General features: G+C 38.5%; 1 protein-coding gene across 2 annotated transcripts in view; it reads right to left on the bottom strand.

Moving 5' to 3' along the window:
• Positions 1 to 23,317, bottom strand: part of arid1ab (AT-rich interactive domain 1Ab) — a 104,881-nt gene that overhangs the window by 28,630 nt on the left and 52,934 nt on the right. The window lies entirely within an intron of this gene.

Genomic DNA, 23,317 nt, shown 5'->3' with positions numbered 1-23,317 from the left:
CCAATCACAAACGTTGAGGCAGGCTTTACACGATGATAATCGCTCTGATTGGTTTTAGGTCTATCCAATTGCGCCCAGAGACATTTGAGCGATGACTGTTGGTGATGGAAATGGGCTGTGAATGAACCTTCCCCAAACACACTCTCAGTTACAACTGAGAAGGGTCTGGTGTCAACCAGGCGAACACACTGCATCAAGGTCCTAGAATATGCACAACTTTTAAAATAGTTTTACTGAGTTTGCCTACTGAGTTTTTTGTTGTTTTTTCTCCCCGGAAACATTTCTTCAGCTGAACAATCGGATTGTTGTTAAACAACAGTACAATCCATTGAACGCACTCTATTCTATTCCTCACAGCCTTTTCATTCCAGTCAAAAATTTGATATGACGCTGCCCTAACTAAGGTCTATGGATATACATCTAGCATATTGGGACGAGTTTCTTGCTTCCATTAATGGTTACTACTAGCATAATAAAAGAGAAGTTAAAACCCTCTCCGAGATGTTTGTCATCGCAATTTAAATCTTAAAGGAATAGCACAGCCAAAAATGAAAATTGTGTCATCATCATTATTATAAATGTTGTAAAACTAAAAGAGTTATCTTTAATATTCTCTCATCATTTACGTCCATACAACCAAAATTGTTATGCATCAAAAAGATATTGTAAAAAGTAATCCATATGGATAGAGCGGTTTAATCCAGGTCTTTTCACGTGGCCTTACTTGACGAAAACAAATCTCATTGCATTGCTTAATGTCAAGTAGGGATGTCACGTGAGGAAATTCACACCGGTATATAAACTTGTTACAACACTGGAATTACTGATAACACCCTCACTTTTGCTTTCAAATTTCCGACCACACGTGCTCTGCGTATATAGGCCAAGAATATGGGTATATGTATATGGGTCATGTAATCGGTGTACGCCCGAGCACTGACTACGGCAGGAAGCCTAATGTGTCAAGCAATGATGTTTTATTTATCATATTTGATGAGTGTTGATCAATGTTTGTTTTAATAAAAGCCTAAATTAAATCTGTTCATCATATAAAGTGACTGTATCTGATCCAAAGACCTGGATTAAACTGTTTGGTTCATATATTACTTTTACAATGTCTTTTTGTACTTTTTGATAAGGGCTGCATGATATTGAAGAAAATGTATGATAACTGATAATAATGATAAATGATGCAATATTCGATATGCCATACGATAATGCTTTGAGTAAAATCAATTTACATTATATTTAAAAACTGAAAGTTACATAACCAATATATGTTTCGCATTCTTTGTGGGAAAAGAAAGTGTCACTACAACTTCTGAAAGTGAACAGCAGTGTTTTTGCATTACATAAGTCACAAATCTGGCCATGTCATTTTAACATCAATGTAAACAAAACTAAATACCTAATTAAATACCAATGATTCTGTTTAACTTGGCAATATAAAATTATATCAACCGGAAAACTTAACATCAAGAACACCCAGGTAAACAAACACCTGAAACTAGGGGTGGACGATCAGTTATTTTTGTTATTTTAATTTATCTTTGTTATTAATTATCTTTGGCAAAGTACAAACAATAGGACAAATACAATAATATTGCAGCCCTATTTTGGATGCATCAAAGCTTTTTGGTTGCATGAACTTTCAATGGATGAACACAAACAATGAAATAATATTAATGTCTTCATTTGTGTTCTTAAGATGAACAGAAGTCTTATGGATTTACAACATAAGGGTGAACGAATTGGCTACTCAATTGTTGAACCATCCTGACCAGTCCCTAATAGCAACGATCTGGATAGCAACCACAACAAACTAGCATTGTTGCGTCAAAGGCCAGGCAAACACTTCACATTTTCTCAAAAATAAATCTGGTTGCAGGGCAAACATCAGCAACATTTACACAAATAAATGTAATAACAAATACAACATGACAAGTATAAAAAAGAAAAATAACTATTAGATATGAAAATGTTCACTCAATATACATGAAATAAACATGGATATTTGGTCTTTGATTATTGATGGTTTTGTCCATTACAGAACACTGGCTGCCTGAAAGCAAGCCTGAGCAAAATGAGCAGTGAGTTCATATGGGGTGTGATGCTGAAATCAATCTGGCAGTCAGTCATAAAGCCTCCCAGCGGAGGAGTGCGCGTGTGTGGGAATATTTACACACTAAACTGTCGTCACGTGGAGCGCATGTGTTCAGTGAAAATTTGCAAGCTCATCTGCCAGTCAGATCAGAGAGGGAAAGGGGAAAAAAAGTGGGAGTGGAATGAGAAAAACACACACACACAGCCCGACTGGAGCTTAGCCAAGTATTCCCATAGAAATCTCACACTCGCAGACTGGCTGCGGCCCCAAAGTCGGCGGTTTTGCACTTGAAACGGCGCCCGCTGCTATTTTTGGGCCGTGACCTGCTGGAGGAACCCTAGAGGGAGAGACAGGAGGAGAACGCTGATTCAGGCTCCCGTTTTAACTGCCACACACACGCTCCCTGCATCCATGGAGAGTTTGCATGACCCAGGTCTGCTCTCCTAACAGGAAACAATTCTCTGTGGATGTGTGTTAATGTTGGCATGTGTGCATCTACTAGGAGATTCCTGTGTATGTGACCCACGAGGAAGGTGTTGATTACCCAAGAGTGTATCACTGATCCCAAAGAGAAGGCATTAATTAATGGAGACCCTGAGGACAGAAACTGTGTGTGTGTGTGTGTGTGTGTGTGTGTGTGTGTGTGTGTGTGTACTAACCAAATAACAAATCGCATCAAGGAAACTTCTGCAATTTACCAAATAACTGTTACAAATTAATTTTGCTCAGACACAAGTTTGTCTTCACAGAAATCAATGAAAGGAATGTGGAAAGTGCAACGGATGAAAAACAAAAGGCTTTTCAGGAAGCATCATGGGACTGATGTGTATGTTTTCCTATATATTAAGCGCACACAGTTTACAAAACCACAGAACTCTGAAGATGTCCAAGGATTTACATTTCTGAAAATATTTTAACTAGTTGATAATGCATTCAGCTATCAATTTATCATATTTTCAGCATGATTTAATACATTTTACTATGCATAAATCCATTATTAGCAATACTCAAACAGCCAAAAATCTGTGTTTGATCTCCAATGATTACATAGCACCTATTCAGCAACAGTCCAGACCTTCGTCAACAAATATATCTGGGTGCATGTAACCTGTACAGGCCATCCTTAAAAATATTTTGGTTTGCAGTAACAGCAAAAAAAAAAAAAAAAAGGTCGGTAGGTAGGTTTATTTTTTTTTTCCAAGATTCAATGTAAAAAAAAAAAAAAAAAAGTACGTAGATATAAATTTAAACAAATATTATATCGTGACATCACTGACATGTAATGATGTCACCATGTAATGACACATCACTGATCGAAATTAAGTCAATCTCGAACATCGAATTAAAAAATGGAATCGTCGATGCTGCCACGCCCCCATGTCAAGTTCGGTCAGCTTGTCAAGCGAAAAAAAAAAAAAAAAAAGAAAAAAAAAAAAAAAAAAATCGCACACACCAGACGAGAAGCACCGCGTCTTTGACAACTCGAGGTATCGCACACACCAGACGAGAAGCACCGCATCTTTGACAACTCGAGGTATCGCACACACCGGACGAGAAGCGCCGCGTCTATGACAACTCGAGGTATCGCACACACCGGATGAGAAGCGCCGCGTCTTTGACAACTCGAGGAATCGCACACACCGGACGAGAAGCGCTGCGTCTTTGACAACTCGAGGTATCGCACACACCGGACGAGAAGCGCCGCGTCTATGACAACTCGAGGTATCGCACACCGGACGTGCACCTTCTCAGTTTATGGCCTGCAATATTATGTTTAAGGACATTATGGAATTAAGATCATGTCTATATTATGAGGCTACTGTACAATTAAATACATTGCTTAGTCTGCAGCACTTTATTTTTCTATTTTCAACACCAAATATAGGCAAATCCACGGGCAACTAACAGGCATTAGGACGAACGTAAAGAGGGAGCTTGAGACGCGCACAAGTCAGCAATATTTCTGATGATTTATTGGCGTGAAGTTTCATGCACAATAACAAACAGGAGTGCAACATTCTCGAAAAACAATCAGCTGAGTGGACTGCCATAGCATCAATGAAAAACATCCTTCAGGTCAGTCCACATGGTCACCGTTAGACTAGAGGGGAGAAGGGATGGGAAAAGATCTGAGCACAGTTTTTCCAGAACTTCGTGTCAAGTTAAAGTGGTGTCGATATGTTTTAATGCATTTACAACCTGTATGACTTTGAACAGTGACCGCGAACATTTTATTTATTGCGGCCGCAGCCATCATTACCAAGTGCAAACCATTGGCGGTGAATGAAACGAAGCGAATGTACAGGCCATATAGTGTGACATGCGTAAACCAATGGTGTAAACAATGATAGATGACGTTTTTTTTAAGAACGTAGCCTACTAGGCAATTTATATTCACAATACTTAATAAAATATACTTAATATTATTTTATTGCATTTGTATTAGTTGTTTGAAGAGTAAAAAATAAAATAAAATAAAAATCGGTCGGTCTTTAACGCAGGTTTACAACCAGCAAGTTGGTCGACTAAAAGGGGGAAAAAATAATTAATTGGGTCGGTCCTAAATTGACAGGGTCGGTCGGGTTACGGCAAAAAATAATATTTTTAAGGATGGCCTCATTTACATATATTACAGACATTGCCAATTGTCAACCAGCACTGCATTGTTACTGTAAGTTATATTTTAAATTTAAGAGCTAAAATGCTAGATTATTGTGAAATACTGAAACATCCAATCCTCTTCAAAGCCAGCCCGTTCTATGACACTCACTCTTTTACTGTGGCTTCACACAGGCACACTCTGCTATCACAAGACCAGTCATCTGACTGATGGCTGAGGGTTTCTTAACCCCTTCTGTCCTGACAGGAGTCTCACATGAACTTGTCTGACCCCGTGATCTCTAAATGTCAGGGAGTCACGAGAGGTCAGACTGGGCTCTCCTGACGACACAGAGGTCAAGAGAGCAGCTCAGTTCAGGGCATAAGACCAGCATTGAGCAACATGTTACACTGTCTGAACACAGCTATACATCATACTGTAGTATTGCATTTGCAAACTGACCCTTTAGGCTTCTATCGTTCACTCTCTGGCTGGGTTTCAAAACCAATTCAAGATGTGCATCTTAAAGCTGGAACACACCTTTTCAGGCGGTTTAAAATTTATTTTTGCTTCTTTTTTTTTCTTTTCTTTTTTTCTTTTTTATTATTTTTACATGCTTTATTTGTTACCAGTTTGTTTACCTGATTAAAACTTTAAGAAAACACTTTAGTGACAGTACACTATTTTATTTTTGCACTCTTTCAGACAAATATTTATTGATGAAGAAGGGTTTTGTATGCAAGGAGGGAGTGAAATTACAGTATTGAAAAAAAGTGTCAAATAAAACAGTTTATTCAGTTCAGTGCTGTTGCTATGATTGTCAAAAACAAGTAAAACAAAAAATAAATATGGTTGATCAGGCACATAAACTGCATCGGTTATAAAAATATATATATATATATATTTACAGCCCTACTAGCCTGTCAATCAACTCAAAACAAAGAAAATGCAATGTTTACAACACATCGGTTTGTCGCAATAAGATTTTCAAAAGCAAAGGACTACACTCTAAATATATCTTAAAACAGGCCAGTGAGTTAACCAAGGCAGCCACGTAGCTTCACATACACCATAGAGGAAAAACTCAAGTATACTAACTGAACAGAAATACATTGATGTGGCAAATGCTGTTTGTGAGGTTTTAATAACCAGTCACAATGAGGTGAAGGAAAATCCTGTCAGAGGTAAGACAACGTGCAGAGGGATGTACGGTATAGAATGCAGTCACAAGTTGTGTCCCAAATGACACACTCTACGCTATGCACTTGTACTATGCCCCATGTACTCAATGCCCAGTGTATGAGTTGTATAAGATTATTTTGTCATCCAGTATTGGAGTCTGAAAGCACCTTCGTTATGCAAGGAATCCTGCGACAGTTGAGTAAAAGTCCAAAGTTCAACACTTTTTCGGTTAAATGAGTACATCATCCAGGTATTTAAAATTCCCTTGTTCTTTTTGTGATTTTCAGTGTGTGCACTATTTACTACAAAACGTCACAGAATAGTGCATAAGTACGCAAATTGGGACGCACCTACAGACTCTGTCTGACCCTTGCTGGCTCAGGATGCTGATCCACTCCCTCGCCTTTTCCTGTTCACTCACACACACACACACATATGCCCATTCATCTGTTGCCAAAACAGTAGAATGAGAAAAGGCAGAGAGGGAGGGAGGAGACAGGGACAAAAAAAAAAAGAAAAGAAAAAAAAAACACGCGCAGCTGCATCTGTGAGGTTGCCATAGCAACTGTCTCCACGTGCTTGACACATTAGTGCAAAGTAGAGCACCCCCCTCCCCCTCCACTCCCATTCTCTGGCGCTGAGGTCACAGTGCAGTCACACACACAAAAACACACAGCATCACAGTATCTGGATGAGCAACGCATCTCGAAGACGTCAAGTTAAAGCAAACCCAAATACACCAAGCCGGACATGCGCACACACACACAGAGCAGATTAATTGTAGATTATCAATACACACATTTTTGCTGCTCACACCAAATCAGAGCAATACAAACATTTATTCCAAAGCGAAAGAAGACCCAAATACAGTGTGCTGTGTCTGTGCAGATGTCAGCCATGAGGGGGTGCTACCAGCCCACTGCTTGTGAAAGTGATGGGGAGAGAGAGAGAGGGCCCTGCCTCCACCAGCGGCCATTACTGCCTCACTCTCAGCACATACACAGCTACTCCTCTAGCAAAGGCAAGCATCACTGCTACTAGCTCATATTAGGGTTAGGGATATGCACAAAGGATGTGATCAGGCTTTAGATGTGGCTTGAGAAGTTCAATGGATAGCTAGAGATGAGAATACCATACAGATTTATAGGTGGGCTATTTTGACTTGTCAGTAAGCAAGCGCCTAAAAACTACAGAACAGCCTAGCAACCACCCACACTAGCAACCGTCTAGCAATGCGCTGGCAACCATTGTGGCTGTGACGTCTGCATGGGCAAGCACCACTCACCAGGGATGCGCAATTTGGGGAAATTGGCTATTTAAAATGTAATGTCCAGCAATGTAATGTTTTTTTTTTTTTTTTACATCACAATTTTGCCTTTGTGATAACTACATATCAAATTACATCAAGTTAGTTATTACTACTACTACTACTAATGATAATAATATTATAAGGTTATTTTATATAATAATAGGGATGAAACTAAAGGTTATTTAGATAATCGATTAGTTGGCCGCCAAATCTTTCTAAGATTAATTGTTAATTAATTTTTCTTTTGTTGACAAAACTACTACCGTACACATCCTGCCCAATGCTGTCCTTCAAACAAACGTGCCAACTGAATGCTATGAACACATAGATAATATATCTATGTTAGCCTATATGCAAAAGAGCTATAAAGCAAAGGGACAGTAGTTAAAAAATAAAGATAATAAATACAAATAAAAACACAAACTCAGTGTTAACAGATATGAGGAATGTTCTGCAGCAACACATTCACTCTGGACACAGTAACCTGTTACTGTCATTTCTTTATACTGTAAATGTAAGAAACGACTTGCATTTATATTCAATTACATGCTTTAAGCCCTTTACAGTTACTACTCTCATAAAATACTTTTAATTTAACATCCAACAACAGATATTTCAGCAGGATGACATTTTTGCGCTGAATATTAATTGTCTCCCTCTCTAAAGCGTCCTTGTCTGTATAACGCAGACTGTCAGGACGAACCTTCATGCTAAATGGAAATACTCGGGTGAATTTGTAACACTTACAGATAAGAATATAACCGTAAAATGAAAGTTTTGCGCTGAGGAAACATCACACATATCCGTCAAAGCACCTGACAGGGCAAGCCATGTTAAACATTACGCTAAATGCATTAGTTTGAAGATTAAAATAAATAATTCTCATGTTTTGGGCAGCTTGGTTCACATACCATTCTCGCAGCAGCTCACTCAGTTTCCTCCACTATTTTTAGATACATTTTGTCCATAGAAATGCATTTTTCAGTTCTGTAATTTGAAGCGACTGGAGGAAGTTTTCCATGCACAGTGTCAATGATTTTCATTATCGATTATTATCGATTAGTTGTTGCAGCCCTATATAATAATAAAGATATATAATCTGAGATACTGAAAACATCGGATCATGAGCTGCTTTTGGCTACGGTGCTGTGCTTCAAAACGTGCAGTGAGAGTATATTTAATTAAAAAGGAGCCATATTGCGATTTCTTTTTTTTATCGTGCAGCCCTTCCACTCACATTGTAAATAGTGACAAGTTGCACTAGCTCAAAAAGACATTGAGAAGAAAATAAGCGATATGGTTTCATTTATTGAGCTTTGCTAGTTATAGCTGATAACTCACTTTTCACACTCCATGGTCATATCCTCACGTCACCCTAAACTACGGATCTTTCCAAGGGCAATTTTCTCCTCAAATATTCAACAAATAAACTGGCTGTTGCATTGCATCTTGTTGTTTCAGCATCCTGTGCCAAGTTATAAATACTCTTATTAAATCATGCATTCTATAAAAACCACTTCAAGACCCCAGGGGTCTTGGCACTGCGTCCCATGTGAACGCCCCCTAATCCCCTCTGGAGTGTTGGCCTGGACTGAAAGTCACCATGAACAGTGCAGGCGCAAAATTGCTCTTGGATAAATAAAAATAAATTAAGCCTGTTTTGGCACATCTGTGTATATTTGTTACTTAATTTCAATCATTGTGATTTTTTTTTAAGTAATAAAAAAATACATCAAGTCACAGAATAAGTTTGCTAGTAAAGACGGCTAATTTTGTTTCCATGGTAACAGTGAATTCTCTGATTGGTGGATCTCTTGAATATTATGGGTAATGGAGTGCTATACTGGGGTTGTTTCTCAAAAGAATGGCTTTTTTATTTAAAAAAAATAATTAAATTGAACAATATATTAAAAGTGTAAAGTATACTTAAAGGGCACCTATTATGGAATTTTGAAATGTACCTTTCATGTAGTGTGTAACATAGATCTAAGTGAACAAAAACATCCTGCAAAGTTTGAAATATGAAAGTGCACCGTATATAAAGTTATTGTCTTTCAAACGTGAGAGTCGACTGAGTCATTTTTATGAATCGTTAGAAGACCGAAGCTTTTTCTCTGACTAGATGACGTCAACTTGTCAAGTTATTTGAATACGATACGCCCACTTATTGCGCTCCAAGGCCAGCAGGGAAAACTTGAAAACATCATGGCGATGAGACGCTGTGTTCTGAAGTGCGGCTCAAAAGCCAACTTTTTTCATCTGCCCAAGGAGGAGCATTTGAAGACTAAGTGGCTACAATTCATATATACAACTATACCACAGAAGTATAGTACGAGCCTTGTGCTTTGTTCGCGCCATTTTGAAGACGATTGCTTTACCAACTTAAATGCAATCAAACTTGGATTCGCGAGCCGGCTGATATTGAAGGAAGGTTCAGTTCCAAGTGTATTTGCATCAGCTTCCTCCTCCGTATCACAACCTGTAAGTGTTATTAATAATTGTTGCTTTTATGTTTTATGTATCATGCTTAATTATTTTGTTTGTTGTGTAAGCACCGTTTAGCTTCTAGGTCTTCAATGACAATTGAATGTTGATATATGTGAAGTGTTTGTCGTTGTTTTCGGAGTTGTCGACTTAAAGAGTAATACCTCGTAGTAACGTAACTGCATTTTTTTTTTTGTAAAAACGTTATGTTTATGCATCGGGCTAATGCAAACAAAGACTGATTGTGCTTTTACAATATGAACTCTGGGCTATGCTCGCTAACATAACATTAAATTCTTTATCTTATTTTTAGTTTTTTACTACAAACTACAAAGCAGTGGACTATGATCATTATTATAACACAATTTAATTGATAAAAGCATCATTGTACTCCGTGTTAAACAATAAGTATTATCTCTGTAAACACTGCTGGGTCATCTGACCAATCAACGCAGATTAGCGTCGCGCAAAGGAGGGGTTTGGAAAAATGAGTCGTTGAACGAATCATTTGGGAGTCGGTGAGCAAATCAATTTATTTTAAATCATTTAAAAATAAATGCATATTATACGACAACAAAATAGTTTTTTGTCATTGCATGCATGTAAAACTGTTGTCGGGGACTCCCAAAACAACATTAGGAACATTTTAAATGTCATAATAGGTGCCCTTTAAACATTAATATAAGGAATACAAAATATATATTTTTTTACATAAATTCACAATAAAACGTAAGCCACCTAATCCAAGTAGAATAATTTAACACTAAATAAAAGTTACAGTACTAATAACAAGCATTATTACATGGCTTGGTTGAATTCTAATGTAGAATGTGGTCTGTTATTTCTTGATAAACAGACCACTGCTAAGGATAACACACCGTTGCCATGAAAAACAGAGCGTTGCCATGGACACGGTGTTCTTTAGCGGAAGCAATACAATTGTTTTTAAATCAATAACCTCCTTTTTAAATCAATATTTTGTCAAATTATTGATTTATTTGGTAGGTAGCCATGTAATAAGCGGGATAATATAGAGCGAGGCGGTTGTTTGCGAGGGGATAATTGCATAGCGTTGGGGTCCTGATCAGCCTGTCGGGGTTGTATTCGCTATAACAACCACCTCGCTCTACATTATCCCTTACTTGGTAGAGGAATGCATGCAACCGCAATATTCCCGTTTGTTTTTTCATAAGGCTATGCCCTTCTTGTTTTGCACTTAGTGCATGTGTATTGAATGTTAAATAAATGGATGATTACAAAACTGTTTATCATGGTGATTTATACAGGGGCTCCGTGGTTTTGCACTTAACAAGCCTAAATAAACAGTGAACGAGAGCGATCAACTTAGCGTGTACGATTACCTGCTTCTGTCCTTCCGGTCAAGTCATACATTCATTAAAAAAAAATAATAATAATAATAGGTTTGCCATTTCCACGGAAAGCAAAATCTTTGTCGTATCATCCTTTTAAAGTTTAAGGGTATTTCCCATAAATTGCGTCAGTGCTGGTCAATTACATTAAATCAATTCCATTGCTCTCTATGAAGTGAGGCATCAGTTCCAGTTTTGCATTGCTGCTCAGCCGAGCCTTGTAAAGTGGCGCTCAAAGGTAAAATAATTTCAACACCTTGTTTCATTTCATCAATCTTTGAATGAATCTGCGTTGTTGAACGAGTTGGTTGAATGAACAGTTTAACGACTCGCCCAAAGACAGTCCATTGCAGCCACCTCGACAGCTTCAGGCATTTAAGTGGCACCGAAATTATGCACCGAAATCTCCATTCTGATTCGGTCCGGTACATACCGGTCATATAGGTATCTGTATAAGGTTTCGGTACACAACCCTAATCACTAGTAGCGGCTAATAAACAATACATACAACAATCACAAACAAGTGTCATAACCTACTAAAACATTTCTTTCATATTATTATAGACATTGCTTTCATATAATTTGAAATATTTTTACTGCATGTATTTATGAAAATGAATAGCCTATGTGTTGCCTATGTTTGGTCAATGTTAAGATTCTTTTTAATATGCCAATAAAAATACTGCAGGCTTTCTTTAGGTTATCACACAAAACAAACGGACAAGTGTTTACTTTCACGAGCAGTCACGTATTTGCGAGCTTGCAACGGGGGGAATCTCTTAAGTGAGAACGAGAAGTTTTAAGCTTACAGGCAACCGTACTTCGACTGCCAGGCCTCTTCTGGTATTTCTAATGATTGGATTCTCTCAAGTCTGCACTCGATGCATCCTCGATATCCAGAACACATCCGGGTGCTTTCATGTGTCCACTGTACTTGTGTTCTTGAGTATTGAATTTGAACTATGACGGTTGTTGATGACGTAGTACAAGCGAGTTAAAAATCACACTGACTATCGGCTTTTACGGAAACGTATATCATCACTTAACCTCAGAGCTCCTGGCGTGTCTTGAAACCTCTTACACATTAATCACTACAACTCAATTTTTCCCTAGGGAAAATGAATGGGATTTTTCCGGAACCTGACTGTTGCGCTATATGCCATGGTCACTCTCTCTAAGAGTGATTGAATGTCTGTGATTGGATTTACCAGTAAACCAATCAAAGCTGGAGCCATAGAGCCAAGGGCTAGGTCCAAAAACGTAGGCAGTTGAGTTGTTGCCTCCCTGCCCTATCAGACAATGACTTTGCAGGCAGTGTTTGCACATGAAGGTATAGTACGAAACTGATTTCAGGGAGACTTCGCAACGCAACGGTTTAATGATCTACAGAAAAATAGAGAGCTTTGGTGAAAACTTAGAGAATATGTAATTAGTACAATAGTAATTTCTCGATAGAAATTACATAAAAAAAGGAAAATGTTATCAAAAAATGTACCACCAACCGTAACTTTCAGATGCCATCTTTGTTTTTTTAGCTCAACTGTTTCAGAATGGAAAGCACAGGATTGTGTGATATCAAAGGAAGCTAGGGACATATCGGTGCTGCCTTCAAAAATTGATCAGATGAAGATATCTCAGGAGACGGGAAGTGAAGCTAACTTTGTATTTGGACATGCCTTGAAACATCATCTGAAGGCAACATTTTTAAGCTTTCAGAAACAGCCCAAGTCTGATGAATACTCTCAATGTCTTTTTAAATTTTTATTTAATAACTGCACCATATAGAATATGTTCAAATTACTGTAACAACTATGGGTTTGCACGAGTTAAAAAATATCATTTAGTGACACACTGACCAATTTTGTAAGCCAAACGTTATAACATCATATGGGCACCACCATCAGAGCTGCAAATAAAAACATCTCTCTCTCTCGTTTGACGCCGTTGGGGAGGGGTTCTCTGTATGAGTGCATTAGGGGGTCTATTGTGTGGGTCACAATAGTAGCGGGAACCACAGATGCTTCTGTAAGGGAGGCAGCCGCCCAGTCTGGGTGAAAACAGAGGGAGAGAGAAGGGAGGAGAGGTGGATACTGGGGGGCTGGGTGTCTGACAGAGGAAAAAAACAGCCTGTCTGCCTCTTCTCGAGAGCAACGCCCCTCCCACAGCAGAGCGGCCCCAGAGTCAGAGCTGAGCAGAGCACAGGGCCGGAGATGCGGATACAGCATGGAAAAACTGCTGGAGCTGTAGGCCGCGAATAAGAGACGAGAGAACTGAGATCTGCAAATAAGGATAGGAATCGTAAGCAACTTAATGGTTTTGGTTCTGTAACAATTCCTTAAGTGGATTTGGAACCAGAATACCATTAAGTATTTGTAAGATTTTAATACAGCACTAAATATATTAACCTGGTTTTACATTAACATATCCTGGTTTCACAGACCAGGCTTAAGCCTAGTCCCAGACTAAAATGCATGTTTGATCTTTTTTTAACTGAAAGCAACTTGCACTGACATATCTTAACATATATCAGTGCAATTGTTTTGTCTCAAGATGCACACCAGTTTTTTCTACGGCACATTTAAAAAAGCTACTTAAATGGAACTAAGGCCTTAAAGACCCACTCCGATGAAAATCATGTTTTTCTAGGTGTTAACATGTTCTTGTGGCATTTTTCTGATGTTAGAGGACATATCTTGAGAAAAATAAGCTCAAAGTTGTATTTCTGAGTATTTCTACATTCAAATGTCTGTGAATCAGTAGCAGACGCTAAAATGCCGTTTAAAATAGACTGGAGTTATGACGTAGTAACTCCACTGGGCGGGGCCACGAGCTTATACTCAAATTGGAACACATACTGTAACAAATAAGTCACTTTTCACTGTCTATCAATCGTCAAAACTAAAGTTTGGAGAGCACAGACTGATACCGTCAGTAATTACATCATTACATAAAGAGAGAGGGCAGCCAAGCAACAGGCGACATTCGTGCATGTGAAATTCCGCGCTCGTCCAAGTAGACTTGCACACGCCGGGTGGCGACGAGTTTCGCCTGTCGCAGTCGTTTGTCCTCTCGTGTGTCAAGCCCATCACTCGTGAGAGAGTCAGTCAGTTTTTCAGATATAGCGGTGACATTAGCATCATAATAATCCCGAAATTCCGAGCAATCCACTGATACTAAATATGTCCTGATTGATCACTGTGGGAGGGATGAAATATTGAGACGAAGTCGAGCTGTTTTTTACCGCGACGTCTCGGAGTGAAATAATGATCGGTGATCGGTGATAACTTTGATTAACTTCGGATAATAATAATTAACGTGTATATATAATACTGTAATGCTTCTCCGTGCCAACGGCTCCGCCCACAACGCAGAGGCGAATTGCTAATGAGCTACTGCCGCTCTACTGAAGCGAAGTCCCAGAAAACGGCACAGGTTTTGAGATTTTGGCTAAAAATGGCATAATCATAATTTAAAGACCACTGGGAATGTTTAAAAATAGCTCAAAATATGATCGGAGTGGGACTTTAATCTAAGCCCTGTATGTGAAACCGGGCCTGTGTATTTGAAAAAGAACAAACATGCCCGAACAGTAGTGTAGGAAATACTGCGATACAAGTATGGCTTACAAGTATCTTAGTGCGATTTTTCGTCTGCATTTTCATATACTTCAAATCACATCAGTTACAAATTTATATCTGTATAATACAGTGTCTTTCAGGCAAATAAATACGTATATATAAAATAAAAAAGTGAAAGCCCGCCAAAATGGGGGTGGCTTAGCGTATAAAAGAAAGCTAGAGGCTGCAAAACAGTGTTTTTCATCGCTTGAAGCGAAATGAGCTCGTTGCGCGACACGGCAGGGATATATAAATGATAGATTATAACATGCGCTTCGAGATCCAGTACTTAAAATTTAATTTATAACATGATAAATACTGAAATGAATGATTTTTACACTACGTTTTATTATTTTGCACCAAAAAAATACAGCAAGGTGGCTTCATAAACATTGTAGAAAATTGCAACTTAAGTCACGTTCCGATTTCTGTGTGGATTTCTTCGAGTCATCACCGAAAATTCAGGCTTATTTGTTTTGTAACTGCATTTTCTACCAAGATAACCATCTGATTTTAAGGACATTTAAGGACATGCCTGCTATACGTGTCGAAACAATTCGGTTGTTGGATGCTGATGTGTTGGGATGATTAATTCCCTATCGGACATGGCGGCACACGAAGAGCGAGGAACAGAAGATAGCTGATTGTTTAAACAGTTTGTATGCTATACATTTCGGTGGAAATGCCCCAAATTATGACATAATCGGTCATATAGAGGATTACTTTCTGGAGGATAATAGTATTGACTAGAGCTGTAATAAAATTGTTTTTCCGATGCATCACGATGCATGCTGATGTAAACGATTCTGCAACGATGCACAAAAACAGAATAGGCCTACCATACATAATATACATTAAGTTTTTTTGTAGGCTAAATAAAGAACGAGTATTATATATTAATAAAAAAGTTGTGCATGTCCTTCGGAAGCAAATCACTTGCATCTGATGCTTCGTTTCAGTTTGTACGAATAGAACATCCATGAATGACAAAATGTTAAGCACAATAAGCCACGGAAAAAAAATCTCTCAATGTGTTATTTGCGCTGAAAAGAGTTTTTAAACCTAGTCCCGGATTTACTCCAAATGTTACAAAATAGCCCAGAATGAGATTAAAGAGATTTTATATTGATATTTTATTTTACTAATAAAGTTATACAAATCATTACAGTGAACTGACTAAGTGAATCAAGCTCCTATGGTACCCCCCATTCGTTTCAATATTTGTTTGTAATAAATAGACTTGTTTTACAAAACACTGAAAATTGGAGAATCTCAGCTGTAATGTGGTATATGGCACATAGTCAGGATAATTATGATTCAAATGCATTGGGGGGGAAAAGTTTTAAAAATTAACTTTTTATATGGGATTTTCTCAAGAACATGATTTTCTGATGATGGTCTTACTCCGTAAATATTTAAGATATCAAGGTTATATTTTCACAGAATGTTCTTTACATTATGTAGGATGATTTTATGTTAAAAAAATAAATAAATAACAGGCGGGGTCACAAATGACCTTCATCTTATTTGATTATTTTCTCTTTTATTTGGACATTGATATATAAGATTATTTGCTAAATAAGTGGGGTCACATTTACTGTTCAGCAAATTTTTGTGCGCAAAACACAGCCATTTCAATAGGAATCAACACAATCATGAATTTCAAGTTATGCCAAAATATTTCCCCATACAGATTTCACAACAGGTTCAAGTTGGTCACAAAGATTCACTGTGTTGACCAACAGAGAGCTGGCTGGTTTCAAAGTGACTTCTGTATGAATGGTGCATCTTTCATCGCTAAACTAATGACAATAGACCAGGAGCATATTGTGAATGGGTGCATCCAGCATTTCAAGTTAAAAACAACAGGCTTAATTCAGTAGACCTTTAGAAATAGGATTGCAAAAGCCAAATTTCAAAGTAGTTTACAAAAAAAAAGTGCAAACCAGTAAAATTCCAATAGTAATACAGCACTGCAATTGTTACTTACGGCAGCACATCCCTACATGAAAACACAATTTTCATTATAATCAATCTACATTGGAAGTATCCATCTGTATCCACACAATAGTTTTTTGGGTCCCACTTTATATTAAGTGGCTTTAAGTACTATGTACTTACATCAAAAAATAAGTACAATGTACTTATTGTGTTCATATTTTATTGTAAAACACTTTTGCTGCTATTGAGGTGTGATACGGGTAAGGTTAGGGACAGGTGTGCTGGTATGGTTAAGTTTAAGGGTGGGTTAAGGTATAAGGAAAGGGTCAACAGTGTAATTACAAATGTAATTACATACATTAATTACAGCTGTAATTACATGCAGGTATTAAAAACATATAAGTACAATGTAAAAACATGTATGTACACAATAAGTCCATTGTATCAAATTATTAATTTCAATGTAAGTACATAGTACTTAAAGCCACTTAATATAAAGTGGGACCGTTTTTTGCTTGCCGCTTGAATTAAATCACACCACAGATATAAAAAGGTAAACAGTATAACAGAATCTTCCCGTTGACATTTCTACCACCACACGGTACGTATCGCCATACCACCTAGCCCTGAGGATGGAGGCTGACACTTAAGAACCACTAATGAAACTGAACATCATGAATATTATGGATGACTGTGTAATAAAAAATAAAAAAAAGGAACTAGTTCTGATTCGGACTAAGAATCAGTTCTTAATTCTAAACCCCATCTGCAAACCTAAAAAAAAAAAAAAAAAAAAACTAAATAAAATCACTGGATTGATGCAAGTCAGAAAAGTATGGAAGAGGAAAGATGAGGAAAAATAGAAATAATGGGAGAGGCAGTAGACGGAAAGAGAGAGAGTGCTGCAGTGAGACACGGCCTTTGTGCTGCCGTCAGCCGAGCAGAAGCGCTGAGTGAGAGAGAGAGAGAGAGAGAGAGAGAGAGAGAGAGAGAGAGAGAGAGAGAGAGAGAGAGGGGTGGGGGGGGGCTGGAGGGCTGAGAGTGGGTGTGTGAACAAGAGTGCGAGAGACAGACAACGAAGGGAGGAAGGAGAACATGAAGACAAAAAATACAAGTGAAACGTATTTGATACACAAATCCTCTTTTTTATCGCTTGGAAAAGCATAAAATGTAATCTAATACTGCAGCTTCTCTTGCATCGAGCTTTATTCTGTTAATTAAAGTAACACACAGGATGAGGGAAAAACTGTGCAACAGAGAGCGCATGAACAAGAGCAACCTGAAGCCCGTGAACATGAATAAGCCACGCGCACACAGGAAGACCCAGGGGGGCAGTGTTCCGAAAGATATTGAAGCCGACCTGGGCGCCGCCATTGGCTAGCGGACCCCCACCTGCTGTTAGCATTCCATTGACTCCCATTCATTTTGGCGTCACTTTGACAGCGAATAACTTTACATCTGAGGCGTTTAAAGACACCGTTTGTCCATTGTTTATTTCTAAAGAAACACGAAAATGTATAAAAGGCTCCATTACCTTGTATCTTACGTTATGGCCCCGTAGAAGCAGTTTTTGTAAAAATAGGCTAACGATTGCGTCATACCCGCGCGACTCTGTCGCACAAGTCGAAAAATTACCGTATGGACAGGCAGAGAAGCTCGCAAGCAATCGGGAGGACGTTGAGGCATAAAGTCAAGGGAGAAGCCCATAGAGAGTGATAAAGTTGCTCCCGTTGCTAGCTCATGGACAGCAAATACCCACGCTCTCCGTCTCTGCGAGATTCGGAAGGGAATGATTCAGATTTCTCTCGGCACAGCTACTAGAAGACCTACAGGTTGCTCACGTCACATCTACGTCGTCAAGCTCAGTTTGAGCCTGCGCAGTTCGCCTTGCGATCAGGAAGTAAGTGCTTCTAATTGACTTCACTGCTCTCCGTTGAAACCTATGGGGTCGCTGTGTCCAGTTTATATACTGTCTATGGGAAGACCCAGAATAGCAACAGGAAACACGCCCCAGACTCTGAATACTGCAAAGGCACAGCCGCGCAAAACAGGCCGCTGGGGGCTGAACCACTGCCTTCTGAACAACATTCAGATCACACAGAGAGCAAAAGTTAAAAAGACACTGCAGCAGAAGTATAGACTTATAAACTAGATTACAATGTAATTAGTTTATAAGTCTGTAAAGAGAAAATGTCTGTTTCCCATTAGAAAATTGTATACATTTTTAAGTTAAAAACTTAAATTTGGTGTCCAGTGATAAACACTGCAGTAATGCATGTCAAAGTGCAAAACGCCACCACATTGCGAGAGTGCCAATGCGATACTACATACACACACACATATATATATATATATATATATATATATATATATATAAATATGAAAATAGGATTGTTCACAATTGTGAGTTTATACCTCAATTCTGGCTTGTTTCTCAGAATTGCACATTTTATATAGCAAATTAAGGATAAAAGTCAGAGCTGCAAGATATTAACTAAAAATTACAAGATATAAACATAGAATTTGGAGAAATAAAGTTACAATTGTGATATTAAAAGATCATTATTACTTTTTTTTTTTTATTGCGTAGTGGAAATGGGCTTCCATAACATTCCTTTCTCCACCGGCCAAAAAAATTGTATATCTGATCATTTGGAGAGAAAAAAAAACATCACTCCCTTTCTCAAGACAGTTTATGAGGCATCATTCATGTTCATACCTCAAACAGTGGAGGGTTGAGCAACGATTGTTGAAATCACTAACCCCAAGCAAGAGTAATAAGAAAGGCTTGCTTTAGCAAATGCTATTAATAAATATAAAAGCAACAGAATACAAAAAAAAAAATTGTAAAAAGATGGCCATAAATACACCACTCTGCAAACAGACAACAATGAGAGTGTAAGAAAAAAAAGTGAAATGCAACAAAGACAAAACTGTGAGAAAATAAGTGAAAAGGAACAGGACAGAAAGAGAGGAAAGATGGATGGAAAGAGCCGCAGACATCTGACAGTACTGGAGCACTTGGCACTGGTGGTCTCTCAGGGTGGGAGTGCTGGGAAAAATGCAGGTGGTCTTAAAATGATGTCAGCCATTGGGGTTCCTGTGTGAAACTTGCTTGCGCTCTCTTTCCAACACACTTTTCCTTCATTTACTTCCATTTCTTTTTTCATTATCAATTCCCTGCCTCAATCCATCCTGACGCCCTCTTTCTCCACTTAATATCTATTTGCTTTCATCCCTAGCAGTGTTTCCTACATAATTCAACTTTTTTTTTTTTAAAGGAACTAGTTCGGAATAAATAACCAGTTGTTAATTCTAAACCCCATCTGCAAATACTGGATTAAAATGTGCATTGCACAAGTGTTGCCCAGTGGCACATGATTGACAATCCAGCAATAATATATATATATATATATTTTTTTTTTACATATTAAGATTGCATATAAGATATATTGTGATTTGAATCATGAACTAGTGGCCGATACCAGGCCTTACTGCTGCGTTTTATTGCCATCTCACTGTATTCCAGCCCAATTTTCTCTTGGCGTCTCTCTCACGTTCCCAACGGGCTGTGGCCCTGAGAGTCAGAATTACTACTCCATAAAACCTTTCTACTGGGAGGAAGAGGGAAAAAACAAACGAGCATGTGACAAGCATGTGACCTTCCCCTCCAGGCCTGAGCACATTCACTTATTATGCATCTCAGAATAAGATACTGCAAAAAGATCATGGACAAAGTTTAAGGGACGATTCAAACTGAGCACTTACAGGACACTGGGGATATTAACTTAGAAAGGAAGAGTGTGCGATATATGAAGGCAGCGGGGGAAACGAGGGGCCGGGGGTGACAGACCCCTGAAGTCACGGCGGAGTTTAGAAGTACAGAGGGGAGGCGGATACTGCTTCGGATTAGCCGCACTTTGAGGAAGGGGCACAAAAGCCCATCAGAAAGGAACTGGAGGAGATTAGAAAAGACTGAAGGGAGTGTTCATGTTCTCTCACACACAGAAAGGATATATCACTTCCAGGGCGTCCCACATTGAAATCCCAAGCTATTGGAAATCTCCCCCCGCCAGACCTCTCTCTCACTCATATATGCGGACATAAACACCATTAACATCAACCAAATGGAAGAGGATTTGATTTGATCCTCGACTGATATGAACCACACTGCATTGAGATTAATTTGGGAAATGAAAAAGGAAAAACATAATTCAAAACTAATTAATCAGGATCACAGCAAAAGATGCCCAGTCTCTCTGCCTATGAAGACACAATCTGGGAATCAGTTTTTTGGATTCAGATTCTCCCCAGTATCTTGGCAAGTATCAGCATACATATGACTGAGACATTATGGTAAACCAGAGTGCGTCTACAGCGGAATATGCCAAATGGGTATTAACTAAGACAAATGCAAGCTCGTGAAAAAGCTGTCTGAAGGTAGAATCTTGCCAGCATAAACCCACTAGTCCAATGATTTTTGTTGTCAATATAACTGACAATCACTGAATGTGGCTACACACTTATTTACAGCAGAAAAAACTTTTAAAAAGCATCAGTGCACTAGGTTATATAAGGCACAGTGAACTGTGGTTGTGCGCTGTACTGGTTTAATAAAAGGTACTAACATCCCTTTAACATGCTGGTTCTCAACCAGGGCCCAATAGGGGCCTCGGCAAACATCCATGAGGGGCAAAGGATGATTTAAAAAGATTTTAACAAATTAATCTAAACACTTTAACAATCCAACTCTAATGTAATTAAAATAACACTTTAAAAGCAAAAATACTGCGCAACCTGACTAGCTTTGATCCAATGAGGCTTTACTGTGGACAGGGCTAACCAACAGCACATGATAAGCCAAGCAACATAATATATCTTCACTCACCATGGTTGAGTGTTTTGAAGGTTATTGAGAAGTTACTGTTTTAACCATTAGCAAGATTTTAGAACAACATTACTAATATCAGTAGCCTCATACTCACGTTTCACGTTTATGTATGTGGCCTCAGTGACATCAGCTGAAACAGAATATTTTTTTATAGGTGGAGCGAGATTCATTTTTTTTAAAGATTAAAAAAGGACAAACTTTTTTATTCTTTGAACAGTGTGCAATGATTTCACTGATTTACACAAAGAAATGGCTTTAGAAATTCAGCTACAGCAGCCACAACTAAATCAAACGTTAAAGAATGTTGTAAATATCCTTCAGTGAAGACGGCAAAACATGCATGAGAACAAACAGTTCACAGAGAGCTGACAAAGTGTACAGTTGCTAGACTTGTTCATTCGTTGCAGTGTGAAGCAACAACTGTCAGGTAACCAGCTGAACCAGTTAAACTGGTCCCTATTCACTCTCTGAAATGTCTCTGCAGTTGGCAGCTTTAATCCACATTAAGGTTAAACACACAAAATCAGTCCTCAAAAACCAACAAATGAAGACAATCTAAAAGATCTTAAAGTCTAATAATTCCATGAGGTGGAAGCACTATATTTTTGTATTAGGGCGAAAGACAGACTACAAGGAGTGGAAAACGAAGATGCTAAAACAAATAAACCCAGTAACAATGCGTATATGCCCAGTATTTTTTCTCAGCATAGTAGTACCATTAAGCTACTAGTAGTTTTGTTACACAGCTGGATAACTCCCATGCAGGTCAGGTAGTGATTTGGAGGGGTTTTACCCTTGGTGTCGGCCAGGCTAAAGTTAGCAATAGGGGCTAATCTACCGTGAGATCAGAGCATGAGGGAGAAGTTGATGGTAGAAGGGGTCAATCGAGGGCTACATTATTGCCTTTCCTGCAGGCAACCATGGGGATTCCTTGGATTGAATAAAATATCGGCCAATCTCAGTCACTGGCTACGTAAGAGAAATATATAAATAAATAAATAAATAAATAAATAAATAAATAGAGAGGAGATCACATCCTGGGGGCATCCCCCACTGGCAGAGACGAAACGATCTCATTTCTCTTTCACTCACTCATCCCCCTTTTACCTTCTCAAGCCCTCAAGCTCCAGTCATTTGCCAGCTCTCTATAAGACACTTTCTCTCACTCTCTCATTAATTATCTCAGCTTATTTGAACATTTTGGACACACTGTTGCTCTGAATGAGCTATTTGTATCTGCTAACCTTATATGTAATCACAGGGACGCGCCATATCCTGCATGTTTTTTACAGTGACAGTGAAGTGCAAACCTCCAGGTTTTTGCTGACCTGATTTCCAAAAGCAACTAATCTTGCATAGCCGACTTTTGGCATCCATGCTTATCTTGGACTAAGTAACCTTGTAACCAACATATAGCATGATATAAGGTTTATGCTGGGTAAATTAGACAAATCAATATCACACAATAACACTCAGTTGTGAAGCGAAACAAAAGTTATTTCAAAGAATGATGCACAATGCTAAGGATTTCTTCTATTTGCCGTTTGGGCTAGCCTGGTCCTACCAGACTCTCATACATTTCATTTGTACAGAGAGGCCAGACTCATTGACAAGCGTTAACTTCCTTCCTTGTAGGCGGGTACTCTGTTGAAGTTTAAAACTATTGAATCTGCCCAACGCCACTCTGGATCTGCCATAACCAATCGCTAACGTTTGGTCGTGACGAAACTTCAACTCAAACTAGCGCACGACTAGTTTGAAGAATATACCACAAACCCAGACGTAGTACTGAAGGAAAATTAAAATTGAGCGGAAGTACG

The sequence above is a fragment of the Phoxinus phoxinus genome (assembly GCF_949152265.1).
Source record: "Phoxinus phoxinus genome assembly, chromosome: 19".
NCBI classification, from domain to species: Eukaryota; Metazoa; Chordata; class Actinopteri; order Cypriniformes; family Leuciscidae; genus Phoxinus; species Phoxinus phoxinus.
Note: the sequence above shows the minus strand (reverse complement) of the source record. Positions and strands in the feature narration are given on the sequence as shown.